The 11,772-nt window shown below is 41.0% G+C and overlaps 1 pseudogene; it reads left to right on the top strand.

Moving 5' to 3' along the window:
• Window positions 1-8,986: 8,986 nt before the first annotated feature.
• Window positions 8,987-10,803, top strand: LOC116671495 (general transcription factor II-I repeat domain-containing protein 2-like; annotated as a pseudogene).
• Window positions 10,804-11,772: the final 969 nt, after the last annotated feature.

Below are 11,772 nucleotides of genomic sequence, written 5' to 3'. Positions count from 1 at the left end.
TGAGAACACACATACATGTAGTTCATTGAAATGTTTAAGGGGAAGATTTAAAATAGACCCTGGATCTGACTTCTAACGAATCACAACTGAATTCATATCTTGTTAATAAGTAGAATCGTATTACATGGAGTCCCAGTTTTGTCATTATAATATATATGTGATGTTTTAGGACTATTGGACGAATCCATTTTAAAAATGTAAGCCTGGCCATTATAAAGACATGTCCTCCATGTCCTCCATGTCCACTGACGTTCCTCAGCGTCTCTCTGTAACATTTGTGTGCTCCAGGTAGCTTGCTAAAAAGTCGCAAGGGCTACTGTTAACTTTTTACTTTAAAGTAAATTTCCAAGCCTGTACTTTGTTACTTTTATTGAGTAAAAAGAGTTTAATTCAGTACCTCCACTTGTACCGGAGTATTTTTTAACCACAAGGGTATCTGTACTTCTACTTAAGTACGGAAGTGAGTACTTTTGCCATATCTGGTGTTCTGTAACGGAAGCAACATTAAGTTAAGTTACAACCTAGCTAGCTAACGTTAGCTTAACTTAAGTTCACTGAAGCATTACGTTTTGTTCTTACACTGCGAAGACAAAGCATCAATGTGTTTAATTGTATTTATACATATTTGCTTGAAATGCCAAAGTTGACAAGAGTTGCCCTTGGAAGCAAAAGAAGTTCTTAAATGACGGTACACAATGTGCTGACTGGCCATTAGCCACTACATGAAAGTAGGCATAACCAGAATAGTGAATATATTCAATTGTCAGCAATACATTACATCAAAAACTTCCCGTGACTTATGCACTGACCGTTTTTCCCCGATCTCTGGACAATGATCTTGGCCGCCGCCATTTTCTCGCAAAACGTGTTGTGTTCAAAAGACCTCGTTAATGGGATAACTCCAACTTGAATTTACACTTACTCCACTTTCATAACAAGACCTCAAGTCTCAAAAACTACTATATTCAGGCATATCAAACAACATTGATTTGAGCTGTACTAAAAAAGATAAAGCTAGAAAGTAGTTTCCTAGGGCCCCCACGTATGGCCAGGCCTAGTGAAAAGAGGGATAATTCCCCCTGTGCTGATGTGCTTGTCAAAGAGTAGTTGAAAATGACAATTTGCCAACAAGACAGTTTGAATTATTAGTTTGATGTATGGCTTCATTCTATTTTCCCTAGAAGAAATGTGCAAGGTTTGCACATATGGGAAACTGCAAAATTCCGTCAGCCAAAAGACGAACATACAGCAAGGTTGAACCCATTGAAATGTGCTCGCTCAGGACACTTCCATTTACACAATACAAAACATAACTGTATTAATCTGCAGTTGGTGCTGTACACCAGGCTCCCCAACTTTTCCAGTGAGGGCCAATAACTTTGCCCTCTCTGATGGGGGGGACCGGGTCAGTTTCTAACAGAAAAAGTACTCCAGCGCACCACACATATACAAATATTAATAACCCTTGGAGATAAAATAACACTATCTGGGTTCTTCCACAGAATAAAATAACGCAGAAAAATATAAGGCCTAATAACACTATTATGAAATAAGAAAACTAAAATAACCTCTCTGGGTTTCTTCACAGATAAAATTTGTTTTAAAACGCAGAAAATACTATAGGCTAATACAATAGTATGAAATAAATAAATAAAAAATAACCCTCTCGGGGTTCTTCACAACTAAAAAATAACGCAGAAAAGATATAGGCTAATGACACCTAAAATTTATGAAATCAATAAAAATCAAATAACACCTCTCGGGTTCTTCACAAAAAAGAAAAGTTATGGTGGGTGCCGTGCACAATCCTAGGTAAAGTTCAACTTCACTTGTCAGGAGCCAGAATTCTGCAAAATGTCTCAAAGTTATGTGTTCTTCCGTATAAATCCAGTTTTGTATGTTCAAGAGGCCAGCCCAGTAGACACCAATGTGGCCTCTTTCTCATCAACTTCCCTATAAAAAAACCGCAAAGCAAACAGGCTTAAGAAACCAAACTCTAGTGATTACAGCAACTACACAGCACAATGCATTTCAAACCAGAATGGTTGTGGGCAAGGAGGTTATCCCAATTAGATTTTTATTTATGATTATATTGTTTCATACTCGAAAGACTACTTTAAATCAGGAAAAGGAGCTTACCTATGACTGTAGGTCATCAGTGTGACCTGTGGGCCTGCATCTGGCTGGATGAGAAGTTGAATGTCCGGTTCATTCTAGTCACGGCCAGTCTCAAAACACTGATGCAAATGTTCATCTGTCAATCTTGATCCGTTTGAGTTTTTTCAAGAGTTTCATGCGAGAAAAAAGGTTTGCTCGCAGATATATGTGCTGCAAAATGTGCACATCTTCATTGCGTGTTTTTTGATGTTAGGGTAGGTGTCATTTGGGAGGGCGGAATACAAGTCCAATGAGACTGTTGGGCTTGAATGAGTCTTCAGAGCATCACAGTTTTCTGGTAACTCGGCCAGCTCAAAGATAAGAAGGAGGGCTTGCATCGGATGTCGGCAACAAAAAGGGTTCTGAAAAAAAGGAGATTCGTTTTCTCGAAAAGGGAGGAAACAGTTGAACCATGTAGTTCACGCGGAATCGTTAAACCGAACTCCGATCTTCAGCATTTCCAGTTGCTTCCACACACATTGGTCACCTATCGGAATGCGACAGTACTGGCTTCTCTCAGAAAGAGTTTGGGTAGCAGGGAGATGGGAAGTTGTGCTTTTTCACTTGTGTCCAAAACCAGCGCGTAGTTCACACACACGACAAAGGCTTTATGTGGGAATACATGTCGCAATGAGTTTCCCTTCCCTTCGTGAGCTGCAAAGTTAAAAGGCCGTTCAGCATTTCTGTCCCGTCTGTTAAAATGCGAGTGTTGCCATTCCTGCTGGGTCAGCAGCTCTGGGAAGTTTTGCCTTTTGACGGAAGTAAGCGTTAATTTTCAGGTAGCAAGATCGTAAAAACGGACTCAAACCTTTGACGCGGCGCAAACCATCGGATCTCTGCTTGGTACAGCACATCTCCGTACGCAGACCTCCAGGTTCAGGACAGAAAATTGTTGGAAACTGCTGTGTTTAAGTCCATTTGCTATGAAGGTGATGCACATGCATATACAACCTTCATGGCGAATCCCACTTCAACACTTGCAGCCACAGCGCTTGCTGGTGAATTAGGCAGTTTGTATTGATTTGTTGTGTGATTGTTATGTTTGGGCGGTGAGACCCAGTTCTCCATCATCCTGGTTCAGGCGCATATTAACCCGAGACGCGCCCCCACCATACCTAGGGGCCCCGTCAGTCGTGATGCTGGCAAGCTTTGCCCCAGTCCAGATCCAAATGGTTGCATGGTTTGACATACTTTGTCGAGAAATATCCTCCCCAGTCGTAGTGCCTTTCAGCTGTAGGGCTGACAGCTCTCGCACATCTCCCAAGTCGGCGGTAACTCACGAATAAAAAATAAGATAAGAAAGCTGCGCGGTGTCCTTGCACTGTCCGAGCTCTCATCCAGTGCTAACGAAAAAATAAGTCAAATCTTTAGTCTCTGCTGCAGCTGGGCATAACCACATTACCCCCCAATTTTTTCAAGGTATGGTAATTGTTATTGCCGACAGACTCACGGCCTTAAAGTCATCTTTATTCTCGGGGGACAGACTCTTCCGACAACATTCAAAACATTCTGACAAAACTCTCCTTCAGTGAACCAAGGTTTACCGCAGCTTGCTATCAGCGGAGCAACACGAATCAAGCTGGCCCGAATGATGCTTGGTTCAGCGAGTTTGCCGCAGAAGGGTTAGGTCTGCTTTGAGGCTAAACGAAGGCCAGTTTTTTAGCTTTGGGGATTTTTTTCTGCTCGCATTTGGCTTGCCAATGCTCCCTAGCATACTTGTCTTTGTGACTACGGATTCATAATGTCGGTTTAAAAGTAAAATGAAACCCATTGTCATTGTATTTGATAGGGACAGGATATAAGGCAATGATTGGGTCATTTTATGATAAGAGCAGTAATTGTTTAATCATATTTACAAATGCTATTGGGGAACTGTATGAATTAAATAAATGTTAAAAGAAGTCAGTGCTTTCTGTATTGAATCTTGGCACATACTATTTAGCGAACCCCCCGTCTCTGCCCCAAGTCTTTTTACAGTGTTTTTACTGCAGTGGGCCTATGCCTTGGGTCATGTAAACATACGTAGTAAGTTTCACTTTTACTGGAGCCGGAGTCAGATTACCTCCAGAGTCGGGGGCTTTCCAGCGAGGAGCCAGGTCAGTGAAAGGGGGAAAGCCACCGGGACGCCCCCGCTGGGATCCTACGGGGGATGGCCGCGGGCTGCTGGGGCCGGACGGGGTTTGGGACCAAAGTCTCTTGTCCCCTTACGACGTGGTCGGTTGGGGGTCAAAACAAATACAACCCTCAGACCACTGCTCTACATCATGTTAACACCATGGACTGTTCTATCACATCACATGTTGAACTAAAACGATCACGATAACAATGCTACAATACTTAATTAAAAATAAATGTTAGGTATTACATTATATACAAAATAAAGTGTGGAGGAGTTTGCTGTATAAAATGTAATAGTTAATACACCATAGAAGATGACATTGTTTGAGTTGCTGCATTTAATTATCTATCTATCTATCCTTTTTTCAATTCAAATGGGCTTTATTTTCATTTAAGTTTCAATAACAATGTTGCCATTCTAAATATCTGGACAGGACATGATAAACAGGAATATGAACATTATCAAAGAAGAAGATTGATTCATATCTATCTGTCTATATGTATCTCACACGTCACACATATCACAACATCAAGCACATGAACACCCAGTCTCTGTGGCAAATGTAGCATTTCTTTCACACTGTAATTACTGCAGTAGGCCTTATGCCTTATGTGTACATGTCAACATACAGAGTAAAGTTCACTTTTTTCCATTGAGAGCCGGAGTCAGACTTACCTCCAGAGTCAGCGGCTTTCCAGCTGAGGAGCCGGTCAGTGCCAGGTGGGAGCCACTCTGGGACGCTGCCGCGGGATCCTACGGTGGATGGGCCGCGGGCTGCGGCCGGACGGGTTTGGACCAAAGTCTCTTGACCGCTTACGTCGTTGGTCGGTCTGGAGGTCAAAACAAATACAACCCTCAGACCACTGCTCCACATTATGTTAACACCATGGACTGTTCTATCACATCACATGTTGAATTAAAAGGATCACAATCACAATGCTACAATACTTAATTAAAAGTGAATGTTATGTATTAAATTATATACAAGCAAAAGTATAGAAGAGTTAGCTGTATGAAATGTAATAGTTAATACATCATAGAAGATGACAATGTTTGAGTTGCTGCATTTATCTATCTATCTATCTATCTATCTATCTATCTATCTATCTATCTATCCATCCATCATCCACCCACCCACCAACACCCACCCAATCTATCTATCTATCTATCTATCTATCTTTTCAATTCAAAGGGGCTTTACTTCCATGAAAGTTTTAAAAACAATGTTGCCAGTCTAAATATCTGGACAGGATATGATAAACAGGAATATTAACATTACCAAAGAAGAAGATTGATTCATATCTATCTGTCTATATCTACCTCACACGTCACACATATCACAACATCAAGCATATGAACACCCAGTCTCTGTGCCAAATGTAGCATTTCTTTCACAGTGTTATTACTGCAGTAGGCCTTATGCCTTATGTGTACATGTCAACATACAGTAGTAAAGTTTCACTTTTTCCACTAAGAGCCGGAGTCAGACTTACCTCCAGAGTCGGCGGCTTTCCAGCTGAGGAGCCAGCGTCAGTGTCAGGTGGGAAGCCACTCTGGGACGCTGCCGCTGGGATCCTACGGTGGATGGGCTGCGGGCTGCAGAGCCAAGCGGGGTTTGGACCAAAGACTTTTGTCCACTTACGTCGTTGGTCGGTCTGGAGGTCAAAACAAATACAACCCTCAGACCACTGCTCACACTGTGTTAACACCATGGACTGTTCTATCACATCACATGTTTAATTAAAAGGATCACGATAACAATGCTACAATACTTAATTAAAAATAAATGTTAGGTATTACATTATATACAAACAGAAGTATGGAAGAGTTTGCTGTATAAAATGTAATAGTTAATACACCATAGAAGATGACGTTGTTTGAGTTGCTGCCTTTATCTATCTATCTATCTATCTATCTATCTATCTTCTTTCTATCTATCTATCTATCCTTTTTTCAATTTAAATGGGCTTTATTTTCATGTAAGTTTCAATAACAATGTTGCCATTCTAAATATCTGGACAGGACATGATGAACAGGAATATGAACATTACCAAAGAAGAAGATTGATTCATATCTATCTGTCTATATCTATCTCACATGTCACACATATCACAACATCAAGCACATGAACACCCAGTCTCTGTGCCAAATGTAGTATTTCTTTCACACTGTAATTACTGCAGTAGGCCTTATGCCTTATGTGTACATGTCAACATACAGTAGTAAAGTTTCACTTTTTCCACTGAGAGCCGGAGTCAGACTTACCTCCAGAGTCGGCGGCTTTCCAGCTGAGGAGCCAGCGTCAGTGTCAGGTGGGAAGCCACTCTGGGACGCTGCCGCTGGGATCCTACGGTGGATGGGCCGCGGGCTGCTGGGCCGGACGGGGTTTGGACCAAAGTCTCTTGACCGCTTACGTCGTTTGTCGGTCTGGAGGTCAAAACAAATACAACCCTCAGACCACTGCTCCACATTATGTTAACACCATGGATTGTTCTATCACATCACATGTTTAATTAAAAGGATCACGATCACAATGCTGCAATACTTAATTAAAAATAAATGTTATGTATTAAATTATATACAAGCAAAAGTATAGAAGAGTTAGCTGTATGAAATGTAATAGTTAATACATCATAGAAGATGACGTGGATTGAGTTGCTGCCTTTATCTATATATCTATCTATCTATCTATCTATCTATCTATCTATCTATCTTTTTCAATTCAAAGGGGCTTTATTGACATTCAATTTTCAATAATAATGTTGCCAGTCTAAGAGAGCCGGAGTCAGACTTACCTCCAGAGTCGGCGGCTTTCCAGCTGAGGAGCCAGCGTCAGTGCCAGGTGGGAAGCCACTCTGGGACGCTGCCGCTGGGATCCTACGGTGGATGGGCCGCGGGCTGCTGGGCCGGACGGGGTTTGGACCAAAGTCTCTTGTCCCCTTACGACGTTGGTCCATCTGGAGGTCAAAACAAATACAACCCTCAGACCACTGCTCCACATCATGTTTACACCATGGACTGTTCTATCACATCACATGTTGAATTAAAAGCAACAGTACAGAAGAGTTAGCTCTATAAAATATAATAGTTAATACACCATAGAAGATGACATTGTCTGAGACTTTTGTTTTGAGACATGGACTGTTCATAAAGACTCTCTGGAAAATTTTTCACGTCACATAGCCAGCAGCACTGATAAAGTGCCATACTCAAAATGTTATCACAATCTACTCATTAAAACTAATTAAAATTACACCTGACCTCGACTGCTATTAAGAATACATTTTTTGATTCATAATAAATGAGCGACGGATTAGGCTGAATGAAGATGTCCGATTGTCAGACCGATGGAGTCAAAGCCATGTCATTGGCACTGTGAAATCAGCTTTTTTCTCAATAAAGCTGAATTTACTAAAAGTAGGCTAAATTGCCAAGCTTATTTGCTGATGGATGAAAACTCGACACCTAATCACTGCTTAGGAAACTGTGTGGGGCTATTGTTCAGGGCACGACGATAACTGAATATTTTAAACGGCATTTTGAGGCCTAAATTAAAAAGAAAAAAAATACATATACATAGCCTACTGTATGTAGAATATGCGTTTATAATGAGCACATTCAAATATGCATAATAAGGATTACATTAGCTTACTATTGCAGCTGCTTGCTCAACATCAGCAAGAAGTTAAAGAAAATCTTGAAACAGTATTTTTATTATATTATTTCTATGATCAGGTTAATTATTTAATAGATAAAACAGACGGTCCGTATAAAACCAACCAACAAATCAAGGTCAACCAAAAGCTGCTTCAGTCAAGCTACTTCTTCAAACTTATAGGCTACAAACAGTCTTATTTGATTAATTAACATTGGTTAGTTTTGGGGTCTCAAAGGTAAAATACACAGAAAACAACATTGGTTTAGAAAGTGTATACATCTCACATTTTCCATGTAAAAGTCCTTTTGTCAGTGACAGTAGGTCTTTAGTAGAACTCAAGGTGCAAAAAGTCGTCAGTTGAATTGTCTCTTTTAGAGAAATCGTCGTGTGCAAGTAGAAATCTTATGAATTTCTGACTGATAGAAAGTTTGTTTTTGTTTGAATGATGATCATATGTGAAATGATGCACCTGGAGACAAAACATAGCAACCGTGGAATCATCAGGTCCCTGACCCAATATGGACCCTGACCACATGTCTTCCCTCAGGTTCCAATTAAGTGACATCAACTAGTCCTCCATTGCAAGAACAATGCCATTTGTTAGTTTGTAGCAATTTCATTTAATACAGTTTTATTGGAAATATCAAACATGTGAGCCAAACATATAGCCTAAATTAATGAAGTTCTTAAAACATTTTGACTCACCTCTGACCTGTTAATAAATGATGTGAGAAACATCATCCTTGCACCTGGCCGACCACCTTAGCCTACAGTAAAGCCTGGGCTACCTTTTAGAGCACATGTGTCAAACTCAAGGCCCACGGGCCAGATGTGGCCCGCTATGTCATTTTATGTTGCCCGCGAGAGCTTAAAAGTTTTGAGAGTCTAAAAATAAATACCAAAAAATAAATTAATAGCGCGCTTTGACCAAAAACTACATTTCCCACAATGCCTTTCGACTACGCTAGTCGCGGCAGTATCCATGCCAACCATAGACCGTAACAGTCTATGATGCCAACGAGTGGAACTGAGATATAAATAATGATCCCAAAATGTCCAGAAAGAGAAAAGTTGATGCAGACGGAAGACTGTTTCAAGAAAGATGGGAAGGCGAATACTTGTTTGTGCTTCAAGGAGAAAGACCGGTATGTCTTTTGTGTTATGAGGCGGTGTCGGTTGTCAAAGAGTACAATCTGCGTCGACATTTTGACACCAAACACGGAGCTAAGTACGCTAAAGCTAGCCTTCAAGAAAAGCAACAAATTGCCCAAGAATTAAAAGGAAAACTTCGGTCGCAGCAGAGTTTGTTCATGAAATCCACAGCCAAAAACGAGGCCGCGGTGAAAGCTAGCTTCATTGTGGCTGAAGAAATCGCCCACGCTTCCAAGTCTTTTTCAGAGGGAGCGTTTTTGAAGCAGTGCATGCTGAAGGTCTGTGAGCAGGTGTGTCCCGACAGGTTACAGACCTTTAAAAATGTCAGTTTATCAAGAAACACCATCGCCGACCGAGTGAAGGAACTAGCAGAAAATCTTACAACACAGCTGGTCGAGGAGACACGCAGCTACACAGCTTTTTCATTAGCTGTTGATGAAAGCATAGATAACACGGACACAGCGCAGTTATCAATTTTTATTAGAGGCGTAAAGTCGGACCTCTCTATCACTGAGGAGCTGTTGGATGTGGCTGCAATGCATGGGACCACGACGGGACAGGACATTTTTGATGCGGTGGAGAAGTCCGTAAGTAAAAATCCATTGAGTGGGAAAACTTGGTAGGATTAACTACAGCCGGTGCACCGGCAATGTGTGGAGGAAAAGTGGGCTTGGTTGGACTAATGAAGGGGAAAATGCAAAAAATGAACTGTCACACGCCTCTGATAACGTATCATTGCATTATCCATCAAGAAGCTTTGTGTGGGAAGGTGCTGGGGATGGAGGACATTGTGACCACAGTCATGAAAACAGTGAACTTCATTCGGGCGCGTGGCCTGAATCTCCGTCAGTTCCAGCAGTTTTTGCTGGAGATGGGCTCGGAACACGGGGATGTGCTGTACCATACAGAAGTGCGGTGGCTGAGTAGGAGCAAAGTCCTCAAGCGATTTTTTGAGCTCAGGGAAGACATTGCTCTTTTTATGCAGAGTAAAGGAAAACTCATGTCTGAACTATCAGATCCAAAGTGGATGTGTGACTTTGCTGTGTTGTGTGACATAACCGACCATCTCGCCCAGCTGAATCAGAAGCTGCAGGGACGCAAACAAGTCATCACGCAGATGTCCAACACGATCACGGCTTTCCAGCGTAAATTGGACTTATGGATGTGGCAAGTGAAACAGGACAACCTTGTACACTTTCCTGTTTGTCAGAGCATGTCATCCTCATTTCCCGAGACTTTTTCATGTGCTCAGTTGGCTACCAAACTGAGCTGGTTAAAGACTGAGTTTGATCGGCGCTTCTCTGACTTCAGAGCACAACAGTCTGGCTTTGACATCTTTGCCAATCCTTTCACCACCGATGTCTGCACTGCATCCCAACACCTTCAGATGGAGCTAACTGAGCTTCAAAGCGACAGTGGCCGGAAAGCAAAGTTCCAGGATGCTGCAATCCAGGACTTTTACCGTCTGCTGCCCCCTGGTTTGATGCCACAGCTTCGACTTCATCCTGCTCGTGTTCTGTCCATGTTTGGGAGCACCTATCTGTGCGAACAGTTTTTTTCCATAATAAATCTGAACAAAAACAAGCACAGATCACGCCTCACGGATGACAACCTCCATGCTGTTCTACGCATTGCCTCAGCACAGGACCTAAAACCAGACATTGACACACTGGCAATGGGAAAACGGTGTCAGAGATCTGGTCAGAAAACAAAATGAAATGTAATTTAACCAAGAAAAAGAACAGTTAAACTGTGTGCAATTTAATGATAGTGCTTGCATTTTGTTTTTTGTTTATCATTTTCAGAACATGATCAATCAATAGTAGAGAGAGAATCCACTTGGTGTGTTCAAGGACAGGCAGCATCTCCTCATCAAAAACTAACCAAAAAACTTGACCAATATAGTTGTGAACTGAGTCAACCTTTATTTTGGTATTTTTAGTTGATTACATATTATTTACGTGTAGCTGCTGTTGTAATTATTTAATGTTTGCAGGTCTTATGTGTGTATGCAGACAAATTGTTGTCATCATACCATCAGTTGGATGCAAGGCTGTGTGCAGCCTTTTTTTGTAAAATGCTACATGTGTCATACATGTTCTTTGCAGCTCAGTTTTATGTTAGTTTTCTTTATTCACTTTGACAGTTTGATACTTCATTAATGAAGTTATGTGGGTTTTCATAAGCTGACAAAATTTAAAAGGATTTATGTTAGAGCAACAAGCAAACATATGTTTTCTATGCAACAGTAATTGTCACTTGAATAAGTTATAATAAATAATGAGTTATTTAACATTAAGGAGTAGTTACTTTTATTTTACATTACATTCGATTATATTTAGTTACATTTCTAAGTTAATTCTGGCCCTTTGAGGACAGCCATTATGCTGATGTGGCCCTCGGTGAAAATAAGTTTGACACCCCTGTTTTAGAGCATCAATCACGCCAGAGTTCAACAACTTACTAATTTAAAGCTCTTTTGCTCATGGGTGAAAAGTTGGGACATTATCATGGCTTTTCTGCAAAGATTTGAAAAATCTAACTATTATTGCAGTTGTCACACCTCTCTGCTGATCACCACGTGCAGCTGTTGTTTGGGCCACGATGCAAACGGAATATTTGAAACAATCTTTTCAGGTCTAAATTAAACAAATTATCCCAAATAGTCTATGTAGGCTAGAGTATT

The sequence above is a fragment of the Etheostoma spectabile genome, chromosome 21, assembly GCF_008692095.1.
Source record: "Etheostoma spectabile isolate EspeVRDwgs_2016 chromosome 21, UIUC_Espe_1.0, whole genome shotgun sequence".
In the NCBI taxonomy this organism is placed as follows: domain Eukaryota; kingdom Metazoa; phylum Chordata; class Actinopteri; order Perciformes; family Percidae; genus Etheostoma; species Etheostoma spectabile.
Note: the sequence above shows the minus strand (reverse complement) of the source record. Positions and strands in the feature narration are given on the sequence as shown.